Genomic DNA, 8,252 nt, shown 5'->3' with positions numbered 1-8,252 from the left:
CAAGGAGACTTCTGGCCACCATCAGGTTAACAGTGTTGACGCATTGGACTTTGTTGTTCTAACCCTACTCCACTGAAGGAAAAAGGCATCTTCCGTAAAATCAGATTTTATTACAAAAGAACAAAATTACTTCCATGAAAAAAAAACCTCTAATTTTTACTTAAAAAGTTCGCCAATAAAACTTACTCAATATATTCTAACTAAATACATTCTCAATCAAGAACAGAAAAAAGTGTGGGCTTTGTAGCTTGTGAACCGTTAAATTAAAGGTTTAAATCAACACCTACCAATAAAGCTCACCCAGTGAAAAAAAAAAAACAAACAGAAGAATTTGACCTTCAACAACTAAGTAACTCTCTTACCAAACAAAAACAACAAAAAAACCTACGCCAGAAGCAGCTTCTCATCTTCATCATCCCCTGATGTGAAACTCTCGCCAAAATCTATTTCCACATTACAACTACCGATTATTTTGATTAAAAATTCCCGATAAAGACGTATAATTAAAAAACTTTTCTGGCCTTCAACAAAACCGCCTCCCCCCTTCCCTGAAAAAACTTCTTAAATATACATATATCTTTTTCGCATGGCAATATTCGCATAGATGTGACGTTAAACAGAATCAAGCTTCCAAAAAAACAGTAACCTAACTCTTCAAAGTGTGTTTCTTGTTGTTTTTTTTTCTTCACCCTGTGTCAAGCCATTTTGGGGACTTTTGAGGCGGAATTCCCAAACTTGGCCAACATTTATAACCCTCAGTCAAGCCACCTAAACTTGTGTATATCTATAAAAAGTTGGTATATCATACCAAATGGAGATTGAGTCGAAATGGCAAAATCAGAAAACGATAGCTCTACACCAACCAACCAACCAACCAGTCGACCGCCTCGTGGGAAGAGTCCTTTTTGAAAGGACGAACCAAGACACCTCATTCCATAGTTTCGTGACCACTTTTTTGAACTTGTTTTTTTTTTCTTTCAATTTTTTGTTTTGTTTCCAAAAAACTTTGTCTTGTGTTGCCTTGTTGTAAGTTGTAAGTTGTGTAGCTATAGCTGAAGCTGATTTACCCTTAAGGGTTCGTGTTGCGTTTGATGGTCTTATCCTCACAATCGAAGAAAAACTTAAAAGTAAACAAAAGTTTCCGTGCGAGCTGTGATACTTTGGCAAAAATCCTCTTTAGCTTCCATATGGGTTTGTGTTTGAATTTTTCGTTTCCTTTCGTTTCGTTTCGTATCGTTTTATAGTTTTGTAGGCGTTGAGAATCCCAATATGATAGGGAGGGGTTAAAAAAAGGGACGAAGGACTTGGGCTGGGCAGGGCATTAGCAAGTATCGAGTAAGCCATCTGTAGGATCACTCAAAGTTTTCCCATTTAAGAAAAAGTTTGTGTTTGGCCTTTTTTTCCTGCTGCTACTGCTGTTGCTGCTTCTTCCATACCGACCGGCAGTCAGGCAACCTGGTGTCGGTAACAAATTCTATGGAAATGGTATCTCAACCTATAGCCCATAGGTATCGAAAAGAACTAAAGAACAACCGGGAACTACACCACTCGGTTGCTCATTGTTATTTCATCTGCAGCACTAGAAGTTGAAAGTTTAAGTTTTTCTTTTATTTTTTTTTGTATTTTCTTTGTAACAAGGTTTGTAATTTTCTTTTTTTTTTCATTCTCAATGGAAAAACAAACTAAAATAAAAGGATTGTGGCATTTTGTTTGTCATTTCTGGCAGGTGAAAGTTTTTCACTCGTTTTTAAACGGAAGGATTTAGAGCGACACGTGGAATGTGGAGCGAATTTGTTTTTCTGTTGTTTCGTTTATTTATTTGTCTCAAGAAGATTCAACTGGAAATAAGACTTTTTGTTAGAAAGTATCAAGAGCCTTATTTTTTTGCGACAAGTTAACCATAATATTGATGATGTTTTAAAATTTTAAGTTAGTTTTAAGGACCTAATTGAATATTCGATGCTAGATGAATGAATTCATGAACTAGCACTTCTTTAAACTTGAAATGGATAAAATGGCCTTGGGTGGTATTTGTCGGAGCTTATTTAAAGGGTTGTTTTAGAAAACTGTGTGAAGAACGCAATCTGACTTTAGGCATATATTTACTGAGACAAAAACAAGCTTTTAAGATTGTGAAGGGTATTAAGTAGGTCACTTAGCTTTCAGCCTAAGCCTAGAAGAACTTTATCGGAAGCTCCTTTTTAAAAACAATCCATGGAATGTAGTTGACCAGGCTTACGTTGAAGATATAGCTACGAAGAGGTTTATTAGAAGATAGTTGGAATGAATTGTTAAGGTATGCAAGATCACTCTCCAAGCATTGAGATATTGATTGTGCTGACATCTAAAGGGTATTCTAATGCGAACTTCGGAACTTTATATCACCGAGTAGCAGATTAATTGTTAACGCCATTTTTCTAAAACTAAAGCAAGATATTTGGATTTTCTAAAACCTTCTGGTCTGGCAAAAATTTACAAAGACTATATTCTGCAAAAAATAAGAACAACGCTCATGTCTACTCTAGCCGGTGGTGCTTTAAGAGTTTTTAAAACTATAGTTGACAAATAGTATTATTCAATAAAAATACGTCACTTAAACCCTGTCGTAAAGTTACCTTCTTTACACTTTTTAGTCTTACTGCGCATCATTTCAATATGACTGAAGGCCGAAGGTATACTGATGAGCATATCAAGATGTGTGAGTATTAATTTTTTGAAGAGTGTAATGCAATTGAATATTCCTCTAAGTCTGTTGAAATATGAGTAAAAGATGGTCATCAAGAAACTTAAGGACGGTGTTTAAGCGACTTAAATGATTCAAAGATGATAGCTTCACCTATAAGTTTCAATGATTCAATTACAATGCAGGAGCACCAGCTCAGAGATAAGAACTATACTCAAGTTTTAATCATACAGTAAATAAATAATAAATTAGGTGGCGCAACAGTCCATGAAGAACCAGGGACAGCTCTCAACCATTCCTGTAAGCGTGTAATGTTGTCAGAGATGGAGGACATACGCAAGAGGCAGTAACTGTAAAAAAGTTAGGTGGCCCAGGTAGGGATTGAACCCAAGAACCCTTGTATGACAGTCCAACGCACAAACCATCATGTTGCGGGTGGTACTTTAAACATACAGTACCGTTCGAAAAATGTTGGTAAAACTTTTTTTTGTTAAATTTTGTGAAATGTGTTAAAATATCAACACAGTTTTTAATGAGGTTTTGTTTTATTATGCGGTTCAAATCATTTTATGATACAATAAGAATTTTAAAATTTTTCTAAAATGGTCACGATAGCAAAAAATGATAACACCGAAAAATGAGTTTTTAGGTACCTGCCGCATTTTTAATTATTAAAGAGCGCTCACCATTCACAGTTACGTTATGATTCGCATCATTTTAAAGTACCATCCAATAATGCCATCAGCCCATAAACCGCACCAGACTGTGACTTTTTCTGGATGCATTGGTAGCTCTTGCAATGCTACGGCTGATATTTACTCCAAAACCGACACTTATGCCTATTTACGAGTACGTACTTATTGAGCCAAACATTTTTGACAAAAAAGTGGATCTTCGGCCAACTTCACAAAAAAATTTACGTTGCAGTAGGTCGATCGGCTTCAATTCTTGCACCAGCTGTATTTTAAAAGGCATCACACCTAAACACTTCCGTAAAATTTTACTCGCACTCTACGTAAGCGTGTGGGTTGTTTAATTTCCAAAAATGTAAATTTGTAGCGAAATTTAGTCACAATAGCCCCAATAGCCGCTTTATTGGATCAATTAAACTGACCATAAAATGGAAGAAGAGCGCAATGAACTTTCTTAACAGAGCACGCATTTTGGTAATAAAATTCAATTATTAGCGTTTTTCGTTTGTAAGACTTTTCATGGTTAAATTATAGACCAAACTGAAGATGTTTGACAATGAAACAAAACACGAAACCTGCGTCAGCTTCTTAAGAAAGTGTTGCCAAAAAGATAATAGCTAAAAAATCATCTTTTCTCACTCAGCTCCATTATTTTGGAGTTATCTCTTATTCTTCTATTATTTGCTCGTACCAATCTTCATTTCCTTGCAAATTGAACTAAATTCTACCGGTGCCCATTTTTGTAATAATTATTCTTGTCCAAAAATTTTTTTTTTTTTATTTTTTTTTGTTTTTAAAACTGTCAAACAGCTCTATACTCGTTCGAAAGTAAAAATTTTTTTGAATACAAGTTCGTATAACCAGCGTCTGATTCTACTTTCATACGTAGTACGATTTGAGAGTAGAATCGGAAATGGGTTTCAAATAGAATCAAAAGTAGAACTGAGTTACATAGTAGGGCCCCTGAACCAATGCTGACTACTGATGACAACACCAATAAACAATCTTCCACTGGGGTCGTCTTTTTTGGCTTTCCTGAGCCTTTTTTCCTGCTAATAATTCCGGTTTCACTGTATTTTTTCAAATTTTATGACACAGTTTGTTGAGCACTATTCAATCTCTTTGAAAAACGTGTTGTCACATTATGACGTGACAGACACAAAATATTGGCCTTATGTTCCGAACTGATTTTTTCCAACAAGATTACTTCGGTTGGTATTGAACTACTATCGCGAGCCAAATGCAGGCTTTATTGATAATAACATCAAATTTATACAGTGATTGAATAACATGTTGCTACTTACTGCAAAAAAAACTGCAGCGTTACTAAATTCCTAGAACTGATTTTGAAAAGGGTAATAGAATGTTTGGCCAAAATTTTTCGAACAACACTGTATATAAATCTTATAGATAATAGCGATTTTAGAGAGGAATCAAAACTTCTTCCATCACCTTAGAAAACCCATACACCTATGTGATCCTTCTACAAGAGTTATTTGGAGATTGAAAAACCGATAATTTCGAGGTATGCTGTCTCCTTTATTCAAGTGGCACTCATGGATAGTGACAAAGGTGGTAAATTATGTTTTAACGGCAGCTAGAAGTATTAAGTTTTTGACTCATTAAATTTAAATCGCCTTTTAATAATTCTGTCTAAGTCGGAATTTAATGAGCTTATTATATATTCCAGTCGAAGATCCACATCTGTAGAATCCGAAGTATTATGACTCTTAAAACAAACATGAAAATCGAAGGATATTATCTTCAGCTTAACAGGTCAGTGAAAAAGAAGTTTAAGAAAAAGTGCCGGAGACAGAACAGAGCCCTGAGGCACACTAACATTTATTTTGTGTTTCTCAGAAATAAACTCATCCAATGAGGACTACTTGTATTGAACTACCCAAAAAATAAATATGTATGCAACGAAGGAAAGATTCGTCAAAGCTGAAAACTGTTAAAAATTAGATTTCGTCCCAATTATCTCGAGAATAGCGCAAAAGTAATTCCTTGTTTTACTTACTTTACTTACGTTGGCGCTACAGCTCATTGTGCTCCTGAGCCTCAAGTAATAATTTTCGACAGCTTACTCGATCTCTTACTTGCTGCCTCCAGTTTCGAATACCAAGTTGACGTGCGTCGGCCTCAACTTGATCAATCCACCGGAGATGAGGCCTACCTCTGCTTTTTGTTTCCTCAGGCTTGACGTTGAACAATTTACGGACTGGAAGTTTGATGTTCATTAGCTCGACATGCCCTAGCCATCTTAAGCATTGTACACGCAGTTTTTTGACCAGTGGCAAGTCGCTGTATAGCTCGTATAACTCCTGATTAAATCTTCTCCGCCAGATGTTACCATGCCTGTAGAATCAAACCAAACCATAGATCGTACGCAGAACCTTCCTCTCGAAGATACCAAGAGATCCTTCATCCGCCTGGGAGGGGGTCCATGCTTCTACACCATACAGTAAACTGGGATGATTAAAGTTTTCTACAGTGTCTCTTTAGTACTACGCGATAGGGCCTTATTCCTCTGCTTACTTAGGCCAAAGAAACAGCGATTAGCAAGTGTAATTCTGCGTTTGATCTCTGTGCTGATGTCATTTTTAAAATGTGCAGCAGTGCCCTGATAAACAAATTCGTAAACCACCTCGAAGTTGTTCCTGTCAATTGTCACATTTCGACCAAGTCTACAGTATGAATCGACTCTATTTGAGACAGTAAATACTTCGTTTTGTCCTCGTTAATGTCAGGACCCATTTTCTTCGCCTCAGACTCGACATTAGAGAAAGCATCCGTCACTGCTCGTTTGGTTCTTCCTATAATGTCGATGTTATCTGCATATCCAAGATATTATATTAATTTTTGAAAGATGGTACCACTTGTATTGGCGTTGGTGTTGCGTACCACTCTTTCAAGAACAATATTGAAGCAACTACATGACAGCGCATCGCCTTGTCGAAGTCCTCTGGTGGTTTCGAAGGTTCTGGTTGAGTCTCTTTCAATTTTGACGCAGCAACGAGCATTTTCCAGCGTCATCCTGATAAGTCGTATCAGTTTGGTAGGGATACCAAAACTCAACATGGCACGATATAGTTCGTTCTTATCTACACTGTCATAAGCTGCTTTAAAATCGAAGAAAAGATGGTGTATTTCGATGGTATGTTCTTGGGTCTTTTCCAGGATTTGGCGTAGAGCGAAAATTTGGTCGGTGGTAGATTTTTCAGGTCCAAAGGCACTCTGGTAAGCACCAATTAGCTCGTCAATAAATGGCTTCATTCGTTCACACAATACACTGAACAAGATCTTGTACACGATGTTTAAAAGGCTAATGCCTCCGTAGTAGTCTTTTTTATGGATCTGGCAGATGGTGCTTAGGTCGGACATTCTTTGTTCCAAACAAATTTTCAAATCTGCTCTTTACCAGATCTGCTCCAGCGTACTTAAAAAGCTCCGCCTGCAGACCGTCATCACCGGCCACTTTGTTTGACTTCAGCCTATTGATGGCTAGTTTGATCTCACTCTGGTCGGGTGGGTGGAACTCTGGATCGTCAACCAAATAAATTTGACGTGGCTGCTCGCTGGCAGCTGGTTAAAATGATCTCTCCAGATTTTTAGCATTGACTGCGTCTCGACTACGGTATTTCCCTCCTTATCTTTGCAGGCTCCAGGGCGGCTAGTTAATCCCGTTGTTTTCTTTTTGACTCTTCTATAAAAGCTCCGAACTTGTTTCCTGTTAAAACATCCCTTTATCACCTCGACTTTACGCTGCTCATGGGCTTTTTTCTTTCTTCTGATCAAGCGGCTCTCATTATCATCCCTTCTCTTGTCGACGAAGTAGAGCTAGCGGGAAGATCTGTGTCCTCCTTTGCTGCTACAATCTGTATGCATACGTTTTGGCTTTGTTTGCCTTAGAGTCAGAATCAAACCAGGGGTTCCTTGGTGGCAGATGTGAGAAACCTAGCACTTCTTCTGCAGCATTCCTGACGGATTGTTAGAAAAGCTGCCAGTGGGTCTCTCGGCACATCTCGTCCGTTGAAGGTTTCTCGCAAGCTTTAGAGATACTCGGTCAGCGAAGGCATTGGCGGTATCCTACGGCTGCAGTCTTCTAACGTTGAATCTTCTCCTCGAGGTTGTTGTTTGCCTAAGAGCTTACATGGATATTCGTACGTGCAGCTTAGCACCAACTAGGCAGTGGTCGGGATATATGTTGGCTGATCTGTACGTACGAACGCCAAATATGGTAGAGGAGTGTCTTCCGTCAATAGCAACATGATCGATTTGGTTGCATGTTCGATCATCGGGGGCCGCCAAGTACCTTTGTATATATCTGGGCGAAGAAATCTGGTGCTACTCAACACCATGTTTTTCTCGGCTAGAAAATCTATAAGTTTGAGTCCGTTTCCAGACGTGATGTCATGGCTATGTCTTCCGATTGACCTACCAAAGATGCCTTCTTTATCAATTTTGGCGCTAAAATCTTCCAGGAGAATTTTAACGTAATTTTTGGGTTGCTGCTCATATGTTTTGGCGAAGAGCTCGTAGAATTCTTCTTTGGTATTGTCATCCTTTTCTTCCGTCGGGGCATGCACGCTGATTGTCGTCACTTTTCGCTTACTTCCCGAAAGCTTAAAACTTTTTGCCTTAGTTTCCCGCTGACAACAAAACCACATCCAAACAAGCGCTTCCTCCCATCGAGTAAACATTTCCCATAGTAGAAATCACAGTCTTCAATTTCCCTAGAGCTGGTTCTTCAGAGCGATATCATGGTCTTTTGCTCCTACTTCTGAGAAAGTAACTCAAGTGACACAGCTCTGGGTCCAACGTTCGTCATTATTCAACCTTTTGTCTATTCAGCGGGCACTACTAGGAGGTGACGA

This window comes from Eupeodes corollae, chromosome 3 (assembly GCF_945859685.1).
Source record: "Eupeodes corollae chromosome 3, idEupCoro1.1, whole genome shotgun sequence".
Classification (NCBI taxonomy): Eukaryota; Metazoa; Arthropoda; class Insecta; order Diptera; family Syrphidae; genus Eupeodes; species Eupeodes corollae.
Note: the sequence above shows the minus strand (reverse complement) of the source record.